The 21,613-nt window shown below is 43.6% G+C and overlaps 1 pseudogene; it reads left to right on the forward strand.

Moving 5' to 3' along the window:
* Positions 1 to 17,286, forward strand: part of LOC138808845 (exportin-6-like) — a 30,022-nt pseudogene extending 12,736 nt beyond the window's left edge.
* The last annotated feature ends 4,327 nt before the right edge of the window (positions 17,287 to 21,613 follow it).

Raw genomic sequence — 21,613 nt, forward strand, 5'->3', positions numbered from 1 at the left:
GAGGTCTAATATACTTTTCTTCCCAGGCTGTCCTCAAATCTTGATCCTTTTGATCTTAGCCTCCCAAGTAGCTGGGCATGAGCCACAACTCCTGGCTCTTGAGTTTTTTCTGTTCTCAAAAGTTTAAGAAACTGATTTGCTGAATGGTAACTCCTTTGTACAACTACTTAAAGACAATTATAATGCCAAGCACCGGTGTCTCATACCTGTAATCCTAGCTACTCAGGAGGCTGAGATCTGAGGAGAGTGGTTCAAAGCCAGCTCAGGCAGGAAACTCTATGAAACTCTTTATCACAAATAAACTACCCTCCTCAGCCCTCAAAAAAAAGAAGAAGAAAAGCCAGAAGTGGAGTTGTGGCTCAAGTGGTAGAGTACTAGCCTTGAGCAACAGAAGCTCAGGGACAGTGCCCTGAGTTCAAGCTCCACAACCAACACACACACACACACACACACACACACACACACACACACACACACACACACACACACACACACACACACACCAGAGATAAGGCAAATATAATCTAAAACATTTAAGAAACATATCAGTGTGACTAATATAGTCAGAATTCTCAATGTATATATGTGATAAAAGAAGTGAAAATGTGAAATGAGTCTGAGGGTTAAAAGACAGATGATGGGCCAGGCGTCAGTGGATCATGCCTGTAATCCTAGCTATGCAGGAGGCTGAGATCTGAGGATCACGGTTCGAAGCCAGCCCAGGCAGGAAACTCCGTGAGACTCTTATCTCCACGAAACCACTCAGGAAGTGGTGGTGTGGCTCAAGTGTGAGAACACTAGCCTTGAGCTGAAGAGCTGAGGGATAGTGCCCAGGCCCAGAGTTCAAGCCCCATGACTGACAAAAAGAAAAAAAAAAAGGCAGGTAATGGGAGCAATGACTCTGATCAAGAAGTATTAGACATATAAACGGACATGTAAAATTATAACCCCCTTGGAGAACCATCTGAGGTTTAAAAATAATAATCCAAACATTGCCTTATCTCAGGGATTTTTGAAGATCTAGCTATTTAAAATTTTATCTTTATTATTCTCTGCACAGATCACTTTGTATCAATCCATTTTTGGTAATTTTTCCCAGAGTGATAGCATTTTATGGAATAGATATTCTATCAATGAGTTCTTCTGGGAAACCAGTGGCACATGATTTTTTTATACAGTCATTGCCTACCTATCTTTACAGATTCCTCCAGACTTTATCTCCAAAATTTAGAGAAAGAGCTAAGCACCAGCCAGGCAGATAGAATGATTAATTTGATCATTTGAGAAGGGAGAAGAGGTAGAAAGCCTTTGTTGGGGATTCTCTAGTTCATTCGCCTTGATAGCACTTTGACACCTGACATTCACATTTAATGTTAAATTCCAACAGAAAATTGGAAGGGAAGAGGGGGTCCTGTGCCATTTGTTAGCCTTTCAAAGTCAGGGTCCTGACAATTCCACTTCCTAGGACCCTTTTTATCCAATTCAGATTTGCCCACATCTGAAACTTGTCCTGAAACTGCTCTCAGCAAAACAACTTCCGACTCTACATGGACCTAATCAGATTCCTTTTAGGTGATGAGCTCCAGGATTTCAATCTCAAGACTCCATCCACTGGGCAGCACAGCCAACTTTCAAAACAGCTTACTGATGTGCTATCAATTAGTTCTCTGAAACTAGTGGCATACCAGAATGGCCTCATTTGCTGCCTGCTTTAAGCCGAAAAATTGGATTTCAAACGCTTTCCCTAATCTGGATCTCTGCAATATTATAATAAACTTCTTACATCTGTCACCATCAGCCTTCTCCTTACAGCCTTTACCTTTTATGTTTCAAAGAAGGGAGACTGAGGCGCCCTCTCTTTCTCTTTTTATTCAAACACTGTCTTGGGACAGCTAGCTCTTGGGGATTAGTGACATCTTCTTGGCTGGGGCGATAGAGGACCGGAACAAATTTAGGATTGCCCTGGCTACCAGCCACATTCCAGCCTTATTAACTTGAAGGCACAACTCTTGTTTGGAAACTTTTCAGACAGCCAAAATAAAAGTCTGACCTAAAGCTCTGTGTGTACTATCTTTATTGAGAGCCTTGATTGTATCCTAAAGGCAATGTTTGCAAAGTAAAAGCTGAAGTCTACTTGCGCCGGGAGCCATCTCTGGTTGCCAGTTAAAAATGCAGATTCCTGGGCCTTCTTGCAGCCATCATGGAATGGAAGCTAAATCTGTAGGGTCAAGATATCAACTGTTTTTGAATACCTCCCCAGGAGATTTATAGGCAATTGGGAAACCATAATGAAAGAACTGACTTGGTTACTTCATTCACACTTTATTTGATGATTTCCCTCCGAGGCAGCAGCAAACCTTTCCTCAGATGAGTGGTCCAGGAAAGAGTCAGGTGTGAGGTACTGGTTCAGTCTGGGCCATTACTTGCTCTCTATGAGATGCTAAGAAATAGACACAGCCTCTCTGCCGTGGTTTCCTTATTAGTAGCAATGTGTGTTTCACAGGCCTAATGAAGTGGGAAGATAAAAATCACCTAGTACAAGGCAAATTCTTTATAAACATTTTCTCTTAGTTTCTCAAGAGAAGCTATGTGGAAGGACACACACTCCTGCCCATCTGAGTACTGATGAGCTACTTACTTCTTCGTGATGTTATTTTTTCATGTGGAGTTTCATGTCTCAGTCTGGGCATTGTTAGCTTTTGTATTTTCCCCTAAGGTGTTCCAATAGAGGTGGCTCACGCCTGTAATCTTAGCTACTCAGGAGGCTGAGATCGGAGGATTGAGATGTGAAGGCAGTTGGGGCAGGAAAATCCATGAGACTTTTACCTCCAAGGAATTGGAGCTGTGGCTCAAAATGTTAGAGCACTAGTCTCAAGCAAAGAAACTCAGGGACCAGTGCCCAGGCTGAGTTCAGGCCCCATAAAAAATATAAAGTAATTAATTTAAAAGATTTTTCGATACCTCTGTACTCCTCATCACTACAAATTTCTATCATTTTCAAATTGGCCCATGCAAGATGTTAGAACCAAGTTACACAATTGGGACTCAGCTGTTCCCCACATCCCATAATCGAGAGGCTAATTCAAGAAGGTTGCATTTGAAAAGCTACAGTTTCAAGACTATGACCACTCTGTTTGAGCCATCAAAGGGGTCTTACTCATTTTTCTTCCTTGAAGAATTTTCTGGAGTTTGGGGTCTTATTTTTTTCCCCTTCAGAAATGTCTTTCTCAACTGGGTACTTGTAGCTTGCACCTATAATTCTAGCTACTCAGGAGGCAGAGATCTGAGGATCAAAGCCAGTCGTGGCAGACAAATTTGAGAGATTCTATAATCTTTCATTGCCAGCAAAAAGCCAAAAGTGGAGCTGGGGATTCAAGTGGTAGAATGCCAGCCTTGAACAAAAAGGTCAAGCAAGAGAATGATATGAGGCCCTGAGTTCAAGCCCCAGTACTGGTGTGCATGCATACACACACACACACACACACACACACACACACACACACTCACACACACACACACAAAAGAAAGAGAGGAAGAAAAAGGAAGAAAAGGAAGAAAGGAAAATAAGGAAAGAGAAAGAAAAGAAAGAAAGAAAGGATGAAAGAAAGAAAGGAAGGAAGGAAAGAAGAAAGAAAAAAGGAAGGAAGGAAAGAAAGACAGACAGACAGACAGACAGAGAAAGAAAGAAAGAAAGAAAGAAAGAAAGAAAGAAAGAAAGAAAGAAAGAAAGAAAGAAAGAAAGAAAGAAAGAAAGAGAACGAAAAAGGTTTTTCTCAATCCTTTCCAAGTTAATGTTTGCATATGGTTTCAACGGGGGCAGTAGGGGGGCGGGGAAGGGAGTTGGGATTCTAGTCCCTACTCTAAGAAGTCTGAAATGTAAGAGAGTATGTTCATCACTATATACAAAACCCCAGGCATTCTCAGAGGGGCTACAGAAGCTTGTATAAAGGGGTGTGTGTGTGTGTGTGTGTGTGTGTGTGTGTGTGTGTGTGTGTGTGTGTGTAAATGAGTGTATGCGCACACACATAGGGCTACAATCTGCACTTCACAGCCCCTTTTAATCTCTGCAGGTAATGCATTTCACGTTTTAGGCTCTATGTATGAATTTGTTTGAGGAAAGATTGCCATTGTTAAACACTGAACAACTGTCTTTGAAAATTACTGATGTAGTCCGCTATGTTAAAGTTTGCATTACAACTGAACACACTGAAGTTCCATCAGGAAAGTTAAAAGCCTAAGCAAAGGGCTCACAGTTGGAATAAATCAATTTCAACAAACACAGCCAACGCTGACTGTGGCTGACTGCAGGGCTAAGTAAGGACTAGAGTCACCAAGAAACATGCGCTCTGATTGTAGGTCTTGCAAAGCCTAGCACACAATCGTAAGAGAAGTACGTAATTAAACATACTCCACACAAATAAGCAAAATATAAATGCTATGGGAACTCAGTTGTGGATGGAGAACTAATAGATGACATTGAATGCTATGTCTGTGGAAGGTCTGGACTTGGTTCTCTCGGCTTCTTTCTGTGTCTCTGTCCCTCCATCTCTCTCTTTTATTCTGTGCCTTCCATCTATTCTTCTTTCCCTGAGAAATAATGTTTTTACAGATGAAGAAACCAAAACCTTAGAAAGTTTGTGTTTTGCCCAAGTTCCTACAATTGGTAAGTGTCAGAAGTTTTGATTCCAACATTGGCAATTTGGCCCCCAGGACTCACATCTTTCTCCATTAGGAAAACCTAAGAGCCTTTTAGCAGGCTGTGATTTTTTGCACTAGTCCTCAAAATGATAAGGGCTTTCTATGGTGAGCAGGAGAGGACTTTAAGGAAACACTCCAGGCAGAGTGAATGCCCTGTAGAGATCTGGTCCTGTCAACCTATTGAAAGAATGAAAATGTATGTGAGACCACACTTTTAAAAGTTAGTGTAATTGGCCCCTCCCAGAATGGAGATCTTAATTCTTAGTACTCATGGAAGAGAATCTAGCTCTCCACTTCTAGGCAAGTCTAAGAGGAGTAAGCATAAAGGATGGAGTTGGTAGCTGCCAGCTCTCAGCTGTGTGGTGCCAGGAAAGTTACTCAATTTCTCTGTACCTCTGTCTCCTCATTGGTAAGATGAGTGCATAACAACCAATAATTATGAAGAAAAGGAAATGGAATAATGTACCAGCAAGTACTTACCATATTGCCTTTGCAGGGTAAATAATAAATGGTGGCTAATTATTTTGATCAGCTGTCAATCTCATAGGGCAGAGCTAAGATTTCAGTACATATACATATTTATATACATACACATAAATATGCCTACACATGCATGCATATGTATATATACATATGCAGCTATAACATTGCACCTGAACTATACATGCTTTCATTAATCTTTACAATAGCTCTATAAAGTAGATAATATTATCTCCATGATAATGTCATCACCATGATTCATAAAGGGTGGGACTGAGGATCCAAGGATTGATTCTAGTGTCTGATTGCAGAGTTCTTAAGAATCAGAACTGTCTGTCTTTATATAGCATTGCTTGAGAACTTAAGCATGGTTTGATGTAGGTAGGAACTTCATAGCATGGTTCACTGGCAAAAGACATATTTAGAACAAATGAGCTTTGTAACAATCTTTTCATATTATCCCAAGGAAGTGATATCCAATGGGTTTTACGCCTCTTTAATGGTCTATAAACTCTTGCTTACAGTCTACGGTTGCATTTGAAGCAGACTCCTCACTATTTTATCCACCATTCCATAAGCATACTTTACTTTTTTGAATCTCTGTGTAGCTTTAAGGAATCACCTCAATGCCTATTGACTTAAAACTACAATCATTTAACTTATGATCCAATGGGCTCAACCTGTGGGTTTTTGTTGTTGTTGTTTGGTGCTAGTAACTGGAGTTTGAACTCAGTGACTGGTTGCTGTCCCTTAGCTTTTATACTGTAGGCTGGCATTCTAGCACTTGAGCCATGCTTCAGCTTCTGGCCCTTTGCTGGTTAACTTGAGATAAGAGTCTCACAGACTTTTCTGCTTATGCTCATACTATGTATGAATTTGTGCAAAAAAAATAAGCTTATAATGGCTCAATCTCCTAGTTCCTTTGGACCCCAAGACCAGATTAGATACAGAAAAGGATAAAATTAGTGAACTGGCATGGAAAGGAATACACAAAATTCGTTCCAGAGAAGGAGAGGCATCGGTAGATATTAAGAGACAATGCATTCTGGGATTAGGGGTATAGCTCAGTGGTAGTGCATTTGGTTGGCAGACACAAGGCCCTGGGGGGAGGGGAGACAAACAGAAAGAGACAAAGAGAGAAGACAGATAGAGAGAAGAGAAACAGAGAGACAAAGAGTTATACAAGGAAGACAAAAGATGGCCTAAACTAGCGCAGGTTGACCACAGTTAGTCGAATTGACTCAGTTCTCACCGTTGAAAGCTGCTCTTCATGAACTCCTCATTTTGTTACCTTCCGTGGAATTCCTGGAATCACCTGCAGATCACTGACCTTGCTGGGTGAATTTGTTCAGTCATAGCTCTCAGTGTTCCATGTTCCTCCTTCTTCGTGATAATTGTCGAACACAGCAAACTCTAGCCAGGAAAAAAAAAAAAACCCAGAACTTATGCTTCTAATACGAGGAAAGCCTGGAGACTAATTAAAAGCACATTTTATTCATTTACATAATTAGCAAATTATTTCTGACATCAGTCCTAATAAACTAGGATTTGTTTGACAAATGTGATGATTTGTTCGGGGGATAAATATGTATCCTTTGTAAATACATTTTGAAATTGATGGAGAACTGAGCCTTTAAATAGGAAATGATACAAAACCTGCCCTTCTTAGGACCCTTCACCTGGGGTAGGCAAGTACAGGGTGCTTTGTAGCCTCAGCTGCTAGTTCTAGAATCGATTTTTCTTATCACTGTTATAATGACAGGGAGTGCTTTTCAACCTTGACCTCAATTTTCTAGCTCTTTCACGACCCCAAGGGCACCTCCCCCTTCCTTCCATCTTAAATATTCCTTTAATGGCCTTTAATTCCTTAGTGCCTATTTTAACCTAAATAAAAAATTCATCTTTTCTACCTTCAAGAGACTGCTCAGATCATACCTTTTCTGTGAAATTCTGCACTGAATTCCCTAGCAGGATTAACTGAACTCTCCTCTGTGCTTCTTTCCACCAGTCATTCTTTTTCAGGGCAATTATTTGTAAGCAGATAGAGAACTCAGGGAAGGCAGAGAGAGACTCTGTGAACTTATATGTCTCCCTCCAATAAGTATTTGTCCCACCGAAACTGGATTGTTTCCTCTGAATAGAAGCAGTGTTTATGGAATGCAGTGTTAATATCACCTAGGCAAAGATTCACAATGGTGACATATAGTGAGGTATTTTAAAAAGTGATTTATGTTGACTTTTTGTCTTATCTTTACTCCTATGAGGGAGATAAAGCTAATATCCCTGTGCTCATTTCACAGATATGAAGCCAAGAACTAGTAGCTCATGCCTGTAATCCTAGCTACTCAGGAGGTTGAAATTCGAAAATCATGGTTCAGAGCCGGCCTGAGCAGACAAGTCTATAAGACCTCTATCCCCAAATTAATCAGCAAAAAATAGAGCCAGAAGTGGAGGGGTGGCTCAAGTGCTAGAGCACCAGCCATGAGCCAAAAAGCTGAGCACGAAGCCACGAATTCAAGCCCCACTACCAACATACACACACACACACACACACACACACACACACACACACACACACACACACACACACACACACACACACAGGAGAGAAAAAAGTATGACTCTTGACAGTCCTGTAGTTTGTACACGGTAGGATCCAATGGCCCAGGTAGTAGAAGGGAAGTAGTAGAGTCACTAGTCTATGGAGAGATAACTTCATTAATTTTCTCTCCATTCAAATCCAGCTCCGCCTTCTCCAGTTCTTTTCTTCCTGAGATCAGAGAGGGAGTCTTTGAAGGGAGGGAGACCCACTGCAGAGAAGCTGAATATGAACTGACCCCCACGTGGGGTCCATTTTCTTGCAGAAGCTGCAATAATCATAATGCTCACTTGAACTTGCCACTTACTTTCCTTCTCTCCAGCACTGGAGTCTGAAATTACCCGCTGATGTCTTTGGCATCTGAACAGAGGAGAGTCTGGGGACCCCGAAGTGAATTATTGTGGAGACATTCTCCGTGTGCTTGGGGCTGTGAATGCCTTTAGTGAATGAGCCAACCTAGGGGTGGCTGGGGGGGTGGGCGGGGGGGAGGCAGTTCAATAGGCGGGTGATGGGTAGGAAGCTGTGATTTTGTTTCCACAGGAGTGGCTGGAGATCTCTCAGGGGCTACAATGGATTTAAAACGTTTGTCACAAAGGCCCATGGAGAACCACACCAAAGTTACTTACATAAACAAAATCCCAATTTCTCAGAGTCCCTGGGAATGTCAAGGGACTGTTTCATAGAGGATTAGAAGCACTGGTGAAAATGAATAACTTCTTGATTTCTTTCTCCATGAACAATGTCATGCATGAATGTGAGCATTGGTGCATGTGAAGGTGTGTGAGTGTGTGTGTGTGTGTGAGTGTGTGTGTGTGTGTGTGTGTGTGTATGTGTGTGTGTGCTTAACTCAGGGCCTTTTTTTTCTCCTTTGGCTTTTTATTTTTTATTTTTGCCTCAAGGCCGGTGTGCTACCATTTGAGCCACACTTCCACATCTGGCCTTTTGCTGGTTAATTGGAGTTAAGAGCCTCACAAATGTGTCTGCCTGGGATGGCTTTGTACTGTAGTCCTCAGATCTCAGCCTCCTGATTGGCGTGAGCCACTGACTATTATGTTTTTTGTTGTTGTTTCTTTTTTTTTTAAGTATGAGCACACTTGCAGTGTTTGTTCTTGTGCAATGAAAGAGAGAGAGAGAGAGAGAGAGAGAGAGAGAGAGAGAGAGAGAGAGAGAGAATTCATGAGCTCTTCTTGCATGAATCTTTTGGCAACCTAGAGGGTAGAGTTTTCCCAGAGCATGGACCTCCCGGGCCACCTCTCTATCTCTTTCCCAACGTGTAGCCTTCCATGTGTCTCTACTGCTGCACTGGAGACACTTGCGTGAGCTCTAGAGCCAGATCCGCCAGGAGGAGGGGGCCTCAGGATAGCATCCTCCCAGCCAGCATTTCCAGACCTTCAGGCACCTTGAAAACTGCTATGCCAAATGCCATGCCAGCTCACCTGGACTGGTGGAGACTTCTCAGAGCTTTTCTGATGTATGATAGGATTTTAGGGTCTGGTCTCCAAATGGTCCCCATAGTTATAGGAACTGCTGTCGATCACAAGCTGCTATGGAGTTCCACCTCTGTACCCTTTGTAGTTAAAAACAGATGCTCAGGCCAATGACCAAGAAGCATAGAGTTGGCCTTTGCCCTAATCAGGAGCAAACTACATTCAAGCTGCTACTTACTAAGAAACGATGTTTTGTATACCAGGAGCTGCCTGGCTCTGTCTTCTCATAGAGGTACAGACCATGGGGTCTTTGACCTACTACTTTATTTTCACTTGACTGCCTGGTTGGCCTTGACCCAAAACTTCTATTCAGATTGTGCTTCTGTATTACTCATCAGACTCCAAATGACAACCAAGAAGCAGATAACAAAAAAATAAGGAAGAAACTCAGCACAAATGGTTTCCATTACCATGGTTTGCTTAAGACAGTGCTCTACTTCACCAAGTGTGAAATGATGTGTAACCAGTGGAAGACAGGGTTCGAATTTTGATCTTTTCCTGGGTTAGTGATAGATGGGGGTTTTCCCAAAGTTGGCAGGACCTATAATTCCCAGTCAACTGTGTGGTCAGGAGGGACAAACTAGATACCCTATCATGTACTGTGTTCAGTGAATTAAATGAGATGTTGGATGCGTTATTAAACAACAGGCTCTGTATTATGTGATTTTGTCCTATGGCAGGCCAGTGTTCTGAGTATGTTTTAGGAAGGCTAAGCTAAGTAAAAAGCATTTTTTAGGGTGATGGGGATTGATTCCAGAGATGCATACCTGCAAGGCAGGCTTTCTATCACTGATTTATATTGCCAAGTTTTTGTTTTGTTTTGTGCCAGTGCTAGGGCTTGAACGCAGGGCTTGAGTGTTGCCTCTTAGTATTTTTGCTCAACGTTGGCACTCTACCATTTGAGCCAAAGCTCCACTTTTAGCTTTTTGGTAGTTAATTGGAGATAAGACTCACAGACTTTCCGGTCCCAGTTAGTTTTGAACTCAAATCTTCAGACCTCAGTCTCCTGAGTAGCTAGGATTACAGGCATGTGCCATTGGCACCAGGCATTGCTAGACCCTTTTTAAAAATTATTTTGGAACAAGTCTCTTGTTATGTGATGAGGAAGACTTTGAATTGTAGATCTCAAATTTCAATCTTCTGAGCGGCTAGCTGGTATTACAGGAGTGAACCATCATGCCCGACTATTAAATGTGTTTTTGACTTACAATATTTTCTAAACCCCCTCCAAGCTAAGAGGCATTACTATACTGCGCACCACAATTGTATGTTAGGAAAAAGAGAGAGAGGAATGGAAGCTGATAAACTGCCTACATTCTGGGAGTTCACAATCCAGTTAGGAGAGAAGGAAAGACAACAAGGGGACTTTGTGAAGCCTCGCAGGTTCACCAAGTTCACAACATTCATGGCTCAGGCAGTAATGAGAACTGTTGAGGGGGACCAAAGGAAAGGTGAAAAGACCTCCCAGGATAGATGACAGCTGAGAGGAATGAGGCACAGTCAGGCAAAAGCTAAAAGAGCGAAACCGTGTGGCCTGCTTTAAAACAACAAACAAACAAACAAACAAAGTGGGCAGGGTGGGGGGGAGGTGAAGGAGATATCAGGGTCTAGGTTGGGATGTAGAGCCTATAGGCCAGGCTAGAAGTGTGGTCTAGGGCTCCCCATGTGTATGGCTGACCTCAAGGGGGTGCTGCAGTCCAAGTCATGATGTCCAAAGGGGCATGGTGTACTTGAATTTGATTGGATAACGTGAAGTCTCACAAGATCTGGGGGGAAGACAGTGGATGCCCCAGGACAGTGACATTGGAAGGTAAGTACTGGCTCTCTTGTCCTGGGTGTGCAGGATCCTGGTCTACGACCAAGCCTCTGGAGGAGAGAGCTGGGCCAAGACAAGACCTGGTGTCAAGAGTCCCAGGCCCAAATGTTTCTCCCTTGAGAAACAGCCCAGCTGGGAAGTCTGAGATGGTAAGGCAAGTGTGTGGCTCAACAGGTTTACACATGGAGACAGATTCCAGGCAGTAGACTAAACCCGGATTCCACCAGCCAGTGCCAGGAGGCATGCAATGTGTTGTCTCTTGGTCATCCAGTATGCCAGAATTGCAGCTGTAAAGCAGGTACCTGGAAAGGCAGAGGCTGCTGTGAGGAATTCAAATCCAGTTGGATTTTACAAGGCCTCTCTTCTGCCCCTGACATGCAATACGCTTCTGTGCTTTGCAGCTTTCCCAGGAGCACTGGGCCTAGAGCACTTCCCTAGCTCTGATTACAGCCTCTGGTTAAGCAGAGCCTGTAGTTCCCAGCTCTGACAACCAGCCAATACCCACCTAGCTCTGCCCTGGCCTGGCAGGAGGCTGGAGTGCTCTCTCTGAATTCCATTCTTCTGAGCATGGACCCTGGCTAGGACAGACTTACCCTCTCAACCATGCTTCCTAACTTACTATAAACCCTCTACGTCAAGTGCCTGGGGCTCATGCCTGGAATTCTAGCCACTCAGGCAGCTGAGATCTGATGGTCACAGCTTGAAGCCAGCCTAAGCAGGAAAGACTGTGAGACTGTGAGATTCTTATCTCCAATTGACTACCAAAAATGCAGAAGTGGAGCTGTGGCTCAAGTGGTAGAGTGCTAACCTTGAGTTAAAAAAGGTCAGGGACAGTGCCCAGGCCCTGAATACAAGCCCCAGAGGATTGGCGCGTACACGCGTACACACACACACACACACACACACACACACACACACACACACACCTCTGGATGAAGGCAGGCCTCTCTCCCAGTGAAACTCAATTCCAGGTCTTTAGGGACCAACCTAGACTCTATCCCTTAACCCTTGTGAGAAGTGTTTTCAGAATGACTTATCAACATTTCTGAGGTTATTTTCTCCATCTACCAAGCTCATACATGCATGTGCACACACGCATGTGGGCTTACACCCACATCCACACACACCCACACCCATACTACATACACACACATATCCTGGGTCATTCATTGCCAATCTCAAAAAGCATCATAAATATCTGTTTTTTGGTTGTTTTTTTTTTTTTTTGGTCTGGTCATGGGGCTAGCGCTCTACCACTTGAGCCACAGCGCCACTTCCGGCTTTTTTCTTTTTGCTTATGTGGTGCTGAGGAATCAAACCCAGGGCCTCATGCATCCAAGGCAAGCACTCTACCACTGAGCCACCTTCCCAGCCCAGCATCATAAATTTCTAAATTGAGCTTGTCTTGTAGTGTGGAGAATAAATGATTTCACTGAGACTCCCCTGTTCATCGAGGTCATGTCCTCATCCCCAGCCCCAGTTTGGCATCCTGCCCCATATCCAAAGCCAACATGTAGTCACCCTCTTGACCTTGAACCCCAGGCCAGTAAGTGGTCACCTCCCTGATCTTGACTCTTGGGGAATATGTGCCTATAGGGATCCTCAGAGGCACAGATGACACCCTGGTGCTGACTTCTCTTGTCCTTCCCAATGTCAACCCATATCTGGGTGGTACAGAAGAATCTGGAAGGGGGCCAGAGAGAACTCCAGAGGCACTTGGGGCGGGGTGGGGGGTGAAGACAAGGCCAGGTGTCCCTCTTCCTGGTAACCTAGGGCTAGCCAAAGTTCTATCTGTGGTTATTGCTTGGAAAAGTGGGTTTCAGCCGTTTGCTGCATGACAAAGGCTGCATGCAGCCAATCTTAAGGTCAGGCTGGGTTCAGAGTGCAGGAATCCTCTGGAATGAGGCTATTAGGGTGGGGGTTGGGGGTAGAGAAGGCCAAGAAGCAAGGGGGTGTGGGGACCCAGGGTAGGATCAAGTGAACCCAGCCTTGGGATTAGGTGAACTTGCTAGAAGGCCTGGGTGCTTTTCCAAGCTCTGCCCCAGGGAATATTTTTATCTCCTTAATCTCAAGCAGAAACTGAAGTCAGACTAGTAGGGGACCTGGGGGAACTTGTGGCTTAGGAAGGGGCTTAGCACTAGTTCAGAACCCCAATTCCTGCTGAGACTCACAGCTCTTCATTTTCCCCCACCCCAACCAGACACCGTTTCCTAAGAAAGTCAAAGGAGGGAATTTACATGAAAAAGAGAATTACAAGTACTCTGCTGGGATATATATGATACATTTAAAAAAACTTGCAAAAGAATCATTTTTTAAAAAAAATTCCAGATAGACCAGGCAGTGCATAGAGATGAAGTCACCTACTTCCAATTAGTATCTGTCTTTTTGAAGGGTTTATTATGTGAAAATGGTTTTCTTACATTTTGAGCTTTAATAAATAATTTATATAAACTGTGTGTGTGTGTGTGTGTGTGTGTGTGTGTGTGTGTGTGTGCATGTGCCAGTACAATACTAGGACGTGGGCTTGAACTCAAGGCCTTGAGCTCTGATTTTACTCAAGGCTGGCATTCTACTTCTTGAGCCACAACCTCTACTTCCAGCTTTTGCTGTTTAGTTGGCTATAAGAGTCCCCTCTGTACAGTATTTTCACAATTAAAAAAAAAAAGAGTCTCCCAGACTTTTTCTGCCTGAGCTGGCTTTGAATCACACTCCTCAGCCTAGGATTACAGGTTTGAGTCATCAGTGCCCTGATAAAATGTTGGGTTTGTGTGTGTGTGTGTGTGTGTGTGTGTGTGTGTGCGCGCGGGCGTGTGTGTGTGTGTGTGTGTGTGTAGCATTGGTGTTTGAATTCAGGGGATTTGAATTGCTAGGCAGGCACTCTACCACTTGACCATGGTCCCAATCCCTATTTGTTTTAATTATGTGTATCACTTTTTGCCTGGCAATGACTTCAGATCAGGATCCCCTGGCCTATGCCCCCTGGGTAGCTAGGATTACACAGCTGGCTTATTTGTTGAGGTTCAGTTTGTTAACTGTTTGCCGAGGCTGGTCTTGTATCTCATCCCTTCAGATCTCTGTCTCCTGAGTAGACACTGTGCCCAGCCCTAAAATTTCTGATTAAGAACAGTTGGGCATGTTGGTCGGGAGCATGTGGTTCTGGGGTGGGTGTGAGCAGGGATGTTCTGGGGAGCAATGGCACATCAACAGTGGCCAAGTGGGCTAAGGAGTTGATCTAGACCCCTGTGACAACCCCTCTTAGGCTGATCACGCTGAAGGCCACCTCAGAAAAACTAGCTTGTCTCCATGAGGACCTCTGTGTGGCTTGGAAGGAGGAGCTGCAGAAACTGCTGCTAGACCAGGTACAGACCAGGCCTGGGATCCTGATAGGTATCTTGAAGACTGGGACAAATACAGTATCACTGCTGCTACCCCACCACCACCCCAGACTTCAGGGAGAAATGGTGACTCACTAAGTCACCTGAGTCCTAACTCAGCCAGATTGTCAAATCAGCCCATCCTTATCCTTGATGCCAAGCTTGAGTGTATCTGTTGGGCTCTAGCTGGGCAGTGTCTGCCCCATATCTTTAATTGGATTCCTCTGTCTTCCAGCATCACCCTATTTCCTCCTCACCACCATCTTTCACTTTGCATGCTTTGGCTGTGACATCTGAGCCAGAAAGATGGCATCAGTGAGTGGCAGCAGCCAGAACTGTGTCTTGAGACAGGAGTGTGGCTGGCTTGAAGCACTGGCCATATCCTGAATCAATGAAGTCTTGTCCAAGAACTGCATGCTTATGGAATTTGAGGAGCATTTGCTCTTCCAGCAGACTTTCCACCTCCTTTAGAAGATCACCAGGATAAACCATGCCCATGTGGTGAAGAGCAGCTAGAAGAGCTGGAAGAGAGGTATACATTGAAACATTATTGACTTTCCATGGCTCTTAGTGAGTGTTCACCTAAGGAGAATTGGGTCCTACTCCTAATTATCTATGCTGGAGTTTTTGTCACTGTTATTTAAATACATGAGCCTACTTAATGAAAGTTACTTCTCTTGTTTGGATATCTGGACACTTTTGGGACCCTTGCACAAATAAAATTAAAAGTCATCTTAGTTGGGGATGGAGAGGAAAAGGAACCACTCTGGACAACAGTCTGGAGTTTCCTCAAAAAACTAAACATAGGTCTTCCCTACAACCCAGCCATACCACTTCTGGGCATCTACCTAGAACATCACAAGCCAGGATAACATAAAGACACATGTCCATCCATGTTCATTGCTACAATATTCACAATAGCCAACTTATGGAATCAGCCCATACGCCCAACAATAGATGAGTGGATCCAAAAAATATGGTACCAATACAAGATTGAGTTTTACATAGCCATTAGAAGGAATAAGATTATGTCATTTGCAGGGAAATGGATAGACCTAGAACAAGCCATGTTAAGTGAGTTAAGCCACGCTCTGCCCACAGCATCATAGAGGTGCTTCCCCCTGTAGCTAGAGAGTCACTGCCTGATGTTCACACTTTAGGCTCCAGTTGTTCAGAGAATTCACTTCAGGTCTAGAGAGAGAGCCATGGTACACATCACAGCTCATAATCTAGGATCCAACAGCTGGTCATTTGGAATTGTTTGGTAGCTAAAGGTACTTTTAGTGAGATACTGATGGGAGGGCATCCTATAAAGTGGGACTCAGGAAGAATAAAGTCCTTGTCTCGCAACGGGGATTAGGGCAATGGGGCAGACAGCAGAAGGCCAAGCCACCAACCAGTCACCTGCAGGGGCCACTTCTATTGCTGTTCAGGAAGCAAGCCTACACAGGACTTCTTAGGTAATCATCCATGGCAAGTACTGGGGGTACTGTGGGCTCCTAAGAGGTGGCTACTGGGGGCTCTTATCTCTGTCATGAAGGAGAATTATTTGTGCAGATCCTTCCTGGATCAACAACAATGGCAAAGATCATGCAGTGGACAACAGCTCCCACATAGCCATCTACTGGGGCTCCTGTTTTTGCCATGGAGAATGGTAATCTTCATTAGACCCTCACAGACTACGAACAGCATATTTCAAAACAGGGTATATTCCCAAGCAGTGGGGATCAGACTCACCATAGAGTCCTTCATTGAGTTTTACTTGTATAACAAAGAGGAGAATATTCTTCCCAGACCCTTGTGAATGACCAATGATTGTCTAACCACCATGGCTCCTCAAGTAGTGGAGAACTGAGCCCTTCAGGCCAGCATCTTATTAGAGCTCAGATCTCTGCCATGGAGGAGGACAATCTGCACAGATCTTTCTTGATGATCAATAGCAGCCATTTTTCAACCACTGTATGCCCTCATATAGTTAAGGCTAGAACCTCCAAACAGATATGACTGGGGTTCATATCTCCTGCCTTGAAGAAGGGAAATGTGGGCAGAAAGGCCTCAAAGACCAACAGCGGCATTCTTATCGACTTAAAAACCTGAAATCCTGCCGGGCCAAGCTGTTATACTCCAAGCTGCCAAGTCTAAATCGACAACAGAGGAGATTAAACCCCGAGGAATCACCTCACCCCACAAGAAAGGGCATGTTACCATGAGCCTCCAAAGAGGCAGCCAACCCCCTGGGCTCTTCAGAAGTGAATCCCTCAGTGGAGAGCCCAACTGTTAGACTCCCATCTGCCAAGGCCAAATCTGCTGTTGATAAAGTGAAAGTACACAGGGCTGTCTCAACAACCAACAGTGTCCAACACACCTTCCGTGCTGTGTTAGTGGAAGGCAGGGCCAGTGAAAAACCCAGCTGCTGAGGAATGTAGGGCAGCCAATGAGATTAAACCATGCAGGGGCCAGGTACCCTCAAAGCTCACCAAGACTGGGTAATTCAACTTGGGCTGTCCCAAAGGCAGATGTCACCAAGGTGTGTGCACCCTCCAAAAAGGCATAAGTCAGCAAGACTGTGCAATTTGAGCCAAAAAACCTCTTGCTTCCAGGGATATATTGACGACAAAGGCGATTAAACTAAGCCAGGCCACCTCAAACACCAAGGAGGGGCCTAAAGAGTTGTCCATTCGGGGCCACCTCTCTTACAGCAACAGCGTGTGCAAGAAACAGAGAGCCTTTAATTCGTTGAGGGCACAGCTGTTGAAATCCAGGTTGCAGAAACAAATCCAACAGCAGAGGACACTAAATTGGACAAGGCCATGTCAAGCATCAAGATCATGATGCAAACTCTAAGCCCCTCCAAAGTAGCAAGCCAACCCACTGGACTCCTTGCAGCCAGAGGTAATTCATTCCAAGAGGGTTAGATGCACAGAGCCTCAGTGGCCACTAATAACATATATATCACCACAACACCCCTAGGAGCAGAGGATCCAACCACTAGGGCTAGGCTTCCATTGGTAATTTGATGACCAAAGCAGCTAAATAACTCAAGGATGTCTCGACCACAATAATGGTGTTGGCCAGGGCTAATTGAGAAGCATTTAAATGGCAAAGGGCCAATCTTGGTGCCAATATCCCATGTTTTCATCCCCCAGGAGAAAAACCCCAAGTACTTTCCCAAACTTGAATATAGTGAGTGTGAACATTCAATGCCTCATGATCAATTCTCATGCCTTAGCAATCACTTGGAGTGAATGGCAGACATGCCCAGGTGAACATGTGGATTCAAGAACATATTTCATGATTGCCCCAGACATCACCAAATATTAGAGGCCAAAATAAATCTTACTTCAAACCAGAAAAGAAAATGACCAAACTTGAAAGACAGTGGAGGCATCAACAACGATAAGCATTTGGGAAACAGAAATTCAAATCTGTCTAGAACAGCTGCAACAAAATAGCAAGTAGCAAGATGAAAAAAAAAATTTCTTAAGGGTCATCACACATCCTTTCTGGAATATTTCTTTGTATGTACTGAGGAACCTAACAAGCCACCAAAGGAAGTTGTTTTCCAAGTTTATGGAGACAAGCAAGGAGATAGGAGTCTATGTCAAAGATATATGAAACTAGCTAAGCACCAGTGGCTCACGCCTGTAATCCTAGCTACTCAGAAGGCTGAGATCTGAGGATTGCAGTTCAAAGCCAGCCCGGGCAGGAAAGTCCGTGAAACTCTTATCTCCAATAAAACCACAGAAAACCTGAAGTGGCGCTGTAGCTCAAGTGGTAGAGTGCTAGCCTTGAGCTGAAGAGCTGAGGGACAACGCCCAGGCCCAGAGTTCAAGCCCCACGACCGATTAAAAAAAAAAAAAAAAGAAGTCTTTTGATTTGCAGGGAATGGGAAATTTCCACTATGATTATCCTTTTCGAGTTTTTCATAACAATTGTTTTAGCTATATAACATTGATTCTATTTTCTGATAGAAGAGCACTGTGGAAGTGTCTAGAATCTAACTACTTAGACTGCAATTACCACCTCAGTAAATGAGTAATTCTAGATATTTTTATTTGAAGTTATTTTTTTCCTTTCACAATCTGGGATGTGGAAAGTGAATTATACTTTCCCATACCAGAAGCATGCCTGAAACATTGGGTCATACGCCAGGCTCACAAAAGACTGGTCAGCTCTACCTCTGTCATGAATACACGTGTATGTTTGTCATCATTTAGGGATTGGGAATATGACCCAATGTTTCAGCAATTCTCCTGCCCAGGAAAGGAGAATCAATTTTATGTCTTCCAAAAGTTGTAAGTGATGAAAAAGTGTCAGAATTTTCCATGTTATTTGTATGTGACATATATTTATCTAAAATTAAGCTGAAAGCAAAATTCTTCAATGTGCTTTCGGGCCTAGCTTTAAAGGGTTAAGTGAAACACACACACACACACACACACACACACACACACACACACACTCACACTCACACACACACACACACACACACTGCATTTTTGAGGAATTGTAAACAATGAAAAACTTCAAAAATAATTTTCTGGAAATCTTCCTCTATTTGCATGTGAAACCAGTTCATGTAAAATTGGATGGAAGATAGTATTCTCCTTCCATGTGGTTTAGTTTCAGTGTTAACATTTTTCATATGTACTTTGTTATGCTTCCAAGCATTTATAAAGACTGCAAAGTTTCCAGTGTAATTTTTCCGTATGACGTCAGAAAAAAAATCGGATTAACATTGAATTCTCCAATGTAAAGGTGAAATTCTATAAATATATTAATAAAAATAATTAAAATAATCTTTCGTCAACTTAAAAAAAACAGAATACAATTCTTTCTTCCTTCTTTTCTTTCTTTCTTCTTTTTTATCGGTCATGGGACTTGAACTCAGAACCTGGGTGCTGTCCTAGAGCTTTTTTTGCTCAAGTCTAGTGCTCTACCACTTAGAGCCACAATGCTACTTCTGGTTTTTTGTGTGATTAATTAGAGATAAGAGTCTGATGAGGACTTTTCTGCCTGGGCTGGCTTCTTCAAACCGTGATCCTTAGATCTCAGCCCCCTCAGTAGCTAGGTTTAGAGGCTTGTACAGCACCTAGCCAATTCTTTCTTAAAAGAAAAAAAAATCCAGGTGCTGGTGGCTCCCATCTTTTATCCTAGCTACTCAGGCAGCTCAGAGCTGAGAACTGTGGTTTAGACCCAGATCAGACAAGAAAGTCTGTGAGAATCTTATCTCCAATTAACTATCAAAAAGCCAGAAGTAACACCATTTTTCAGGAGGTAGAGCAACAGCCTTGAGTATAAAAAAACTAAAGAATAGCACTCAAGCCCTAAACAAACAAACAAAATTGGAACATCTTGAAATGAGGCTATTCCTGGCAAGTGGAATAGTATGGTGGCTATCTTTGTCATAAGTGACTTTTCTACCATCACATAACCAGTTAAGTGACAAAGCCAGGCCTCAAGGTAAATCTCTTTCCATGATTTCATGCTATTGAATTTCAGGCAGGGAAAGTCTTATAGATAGATCCATTAAGTATGCCTCATGTTTCCCCTCTATGCTTAAGTGTTCCTGTCTTTCCACTTGGGAGTGAGAATTGCTCATTAAGCCATTTCTTTCCTACATTACTTGAATTCTTTCCAGTGTGGCTCCCGGTGGCTTTGCTGGGATCTCCCTTGGCTACTTTCAAAGGAGCATTTGAAACTCTCCCTTGGAAGGCACTGAGGGGGTGTGGCTTTGTTTCCCAGGTCTCCCTGACAATTGTGGACACTTGGCCTGATGGGAGATCTTCCTTCTACCCTGACTTATTTTATTCTTGCCTATGACTAGGCCCGGCCATTTTCCCCTGGGATCCTGTTTCTTCATTTTCTGTTGCTCCTTTGGGTTCTGGTTACTGGATCTGCCCTGACCACCACCCTCATCTGTGACCCTGAGGGCCTTTGTATGGCTGCCAATCTGAATGGCTTTGCTTGTCTCTCCCTGACTTGGTCCGGAAATGAATTAATTCATCCCTGACTCTGCTCTGCTTACCCCGCCTTTGCACCTACATTCACAACTTGACAATCTTTGAGATTTAATCAAGTAGTTCATTGAGCAGTCCAGGTGTATACCCACCTGATTTGAAGTGATTTCCTTTAATGAAGATGATCACGTGGCCTAGGTTTTCTGGGGCAGCCCTCATTTCAAACATCCTGTCTCTTCATCTTCACAAAAACTATCAAAGTACTGACATTTTGGTATTTGGGGATAGAAAAAGAAATCTTAAAAAAAATTGAGGGGGGATGAGTATGAATCCCTAAACAAACTATGTTCAATCCATGCAGCAGGACATAGAGTTCTCTGATAAACATTTTATTTTTGTCAGCCTAGATAAGCATAAGCCAGAGCAGATTTGTTTGGGTTTAGTTTCAAAAAATGCCATCCAGGCACAGTTGGTTCACATTTGTAATCCTAGTCACTCTGGAGGCCGAGATATGAGGATTAAGTTCAGGCTGAACCAGGCAGAAAGGTCCCTGAGACTCTTAATGTCCAATTAACCAGCAAAATGCCCAAAGTGGACATATGGCTCAAATGGTAGAGTCTCAGCCTTGAGGGAAAAAGCCAAGTGAGAAACACAAGGCTGGGAGTCCAAGCCCCATTAATGGCACACACACACACACACACACACACACACACACACACACACACACACACACTCTCTCTCTCACACACACACACACAATCACACACAGTGCCATAAGTTGCTATCATTGGTGTCATGTTATTACCCATTTACAAAATGAAGCCAGGCTTTAGAAGATTGGTAAAGATGTGGCTTGACGAGGGCCTGGGACAGAGCTGAGACCTAATAATAATCAGCAGCCATTGATGGGACTGGTTGTTTCCCCAGGGTTTCTATGTGTGGCTTGGAAACTTGGCTTTGACAACTTCTGCATATTATAAATAGCTTTGGAATTTGTTTCTTTAGACATTAAACTGGGAGGGGTGTGTGTGTGTGTGTGTGTGTGTGTGTGTGTGTGTGTGTGTGTGTGTGTGTGTGTGTGTGTGTGTGTGTGTGTGTGTGTGTGTGTGTGTGTGTGTGTGTCTGTGTCTGTGTGTGTGTGGTAGGATTTGAACTCAGGTACTGGGCACTGTCCCAGGGCTTTTTTTCCCTACCATTTG

This window comes from Dipodomys merriami, unplaced genomic scaffold (genome assembly GCF_024711535.1).
Source record: "Dipodomys merriami isolate MVZ:Mamm:240054 unplaced genomic scaffold, mDipMer1.0.p SCAF_48, whole genome shotgun sequence".
Classification (NCBI taxonomy): domain Eukaryota; kingdom Metazoa; phylum Chordata; class Mammalia; order Rodentia; family Heteromyidae; genus Dipodomys; species Dipodomys merriami.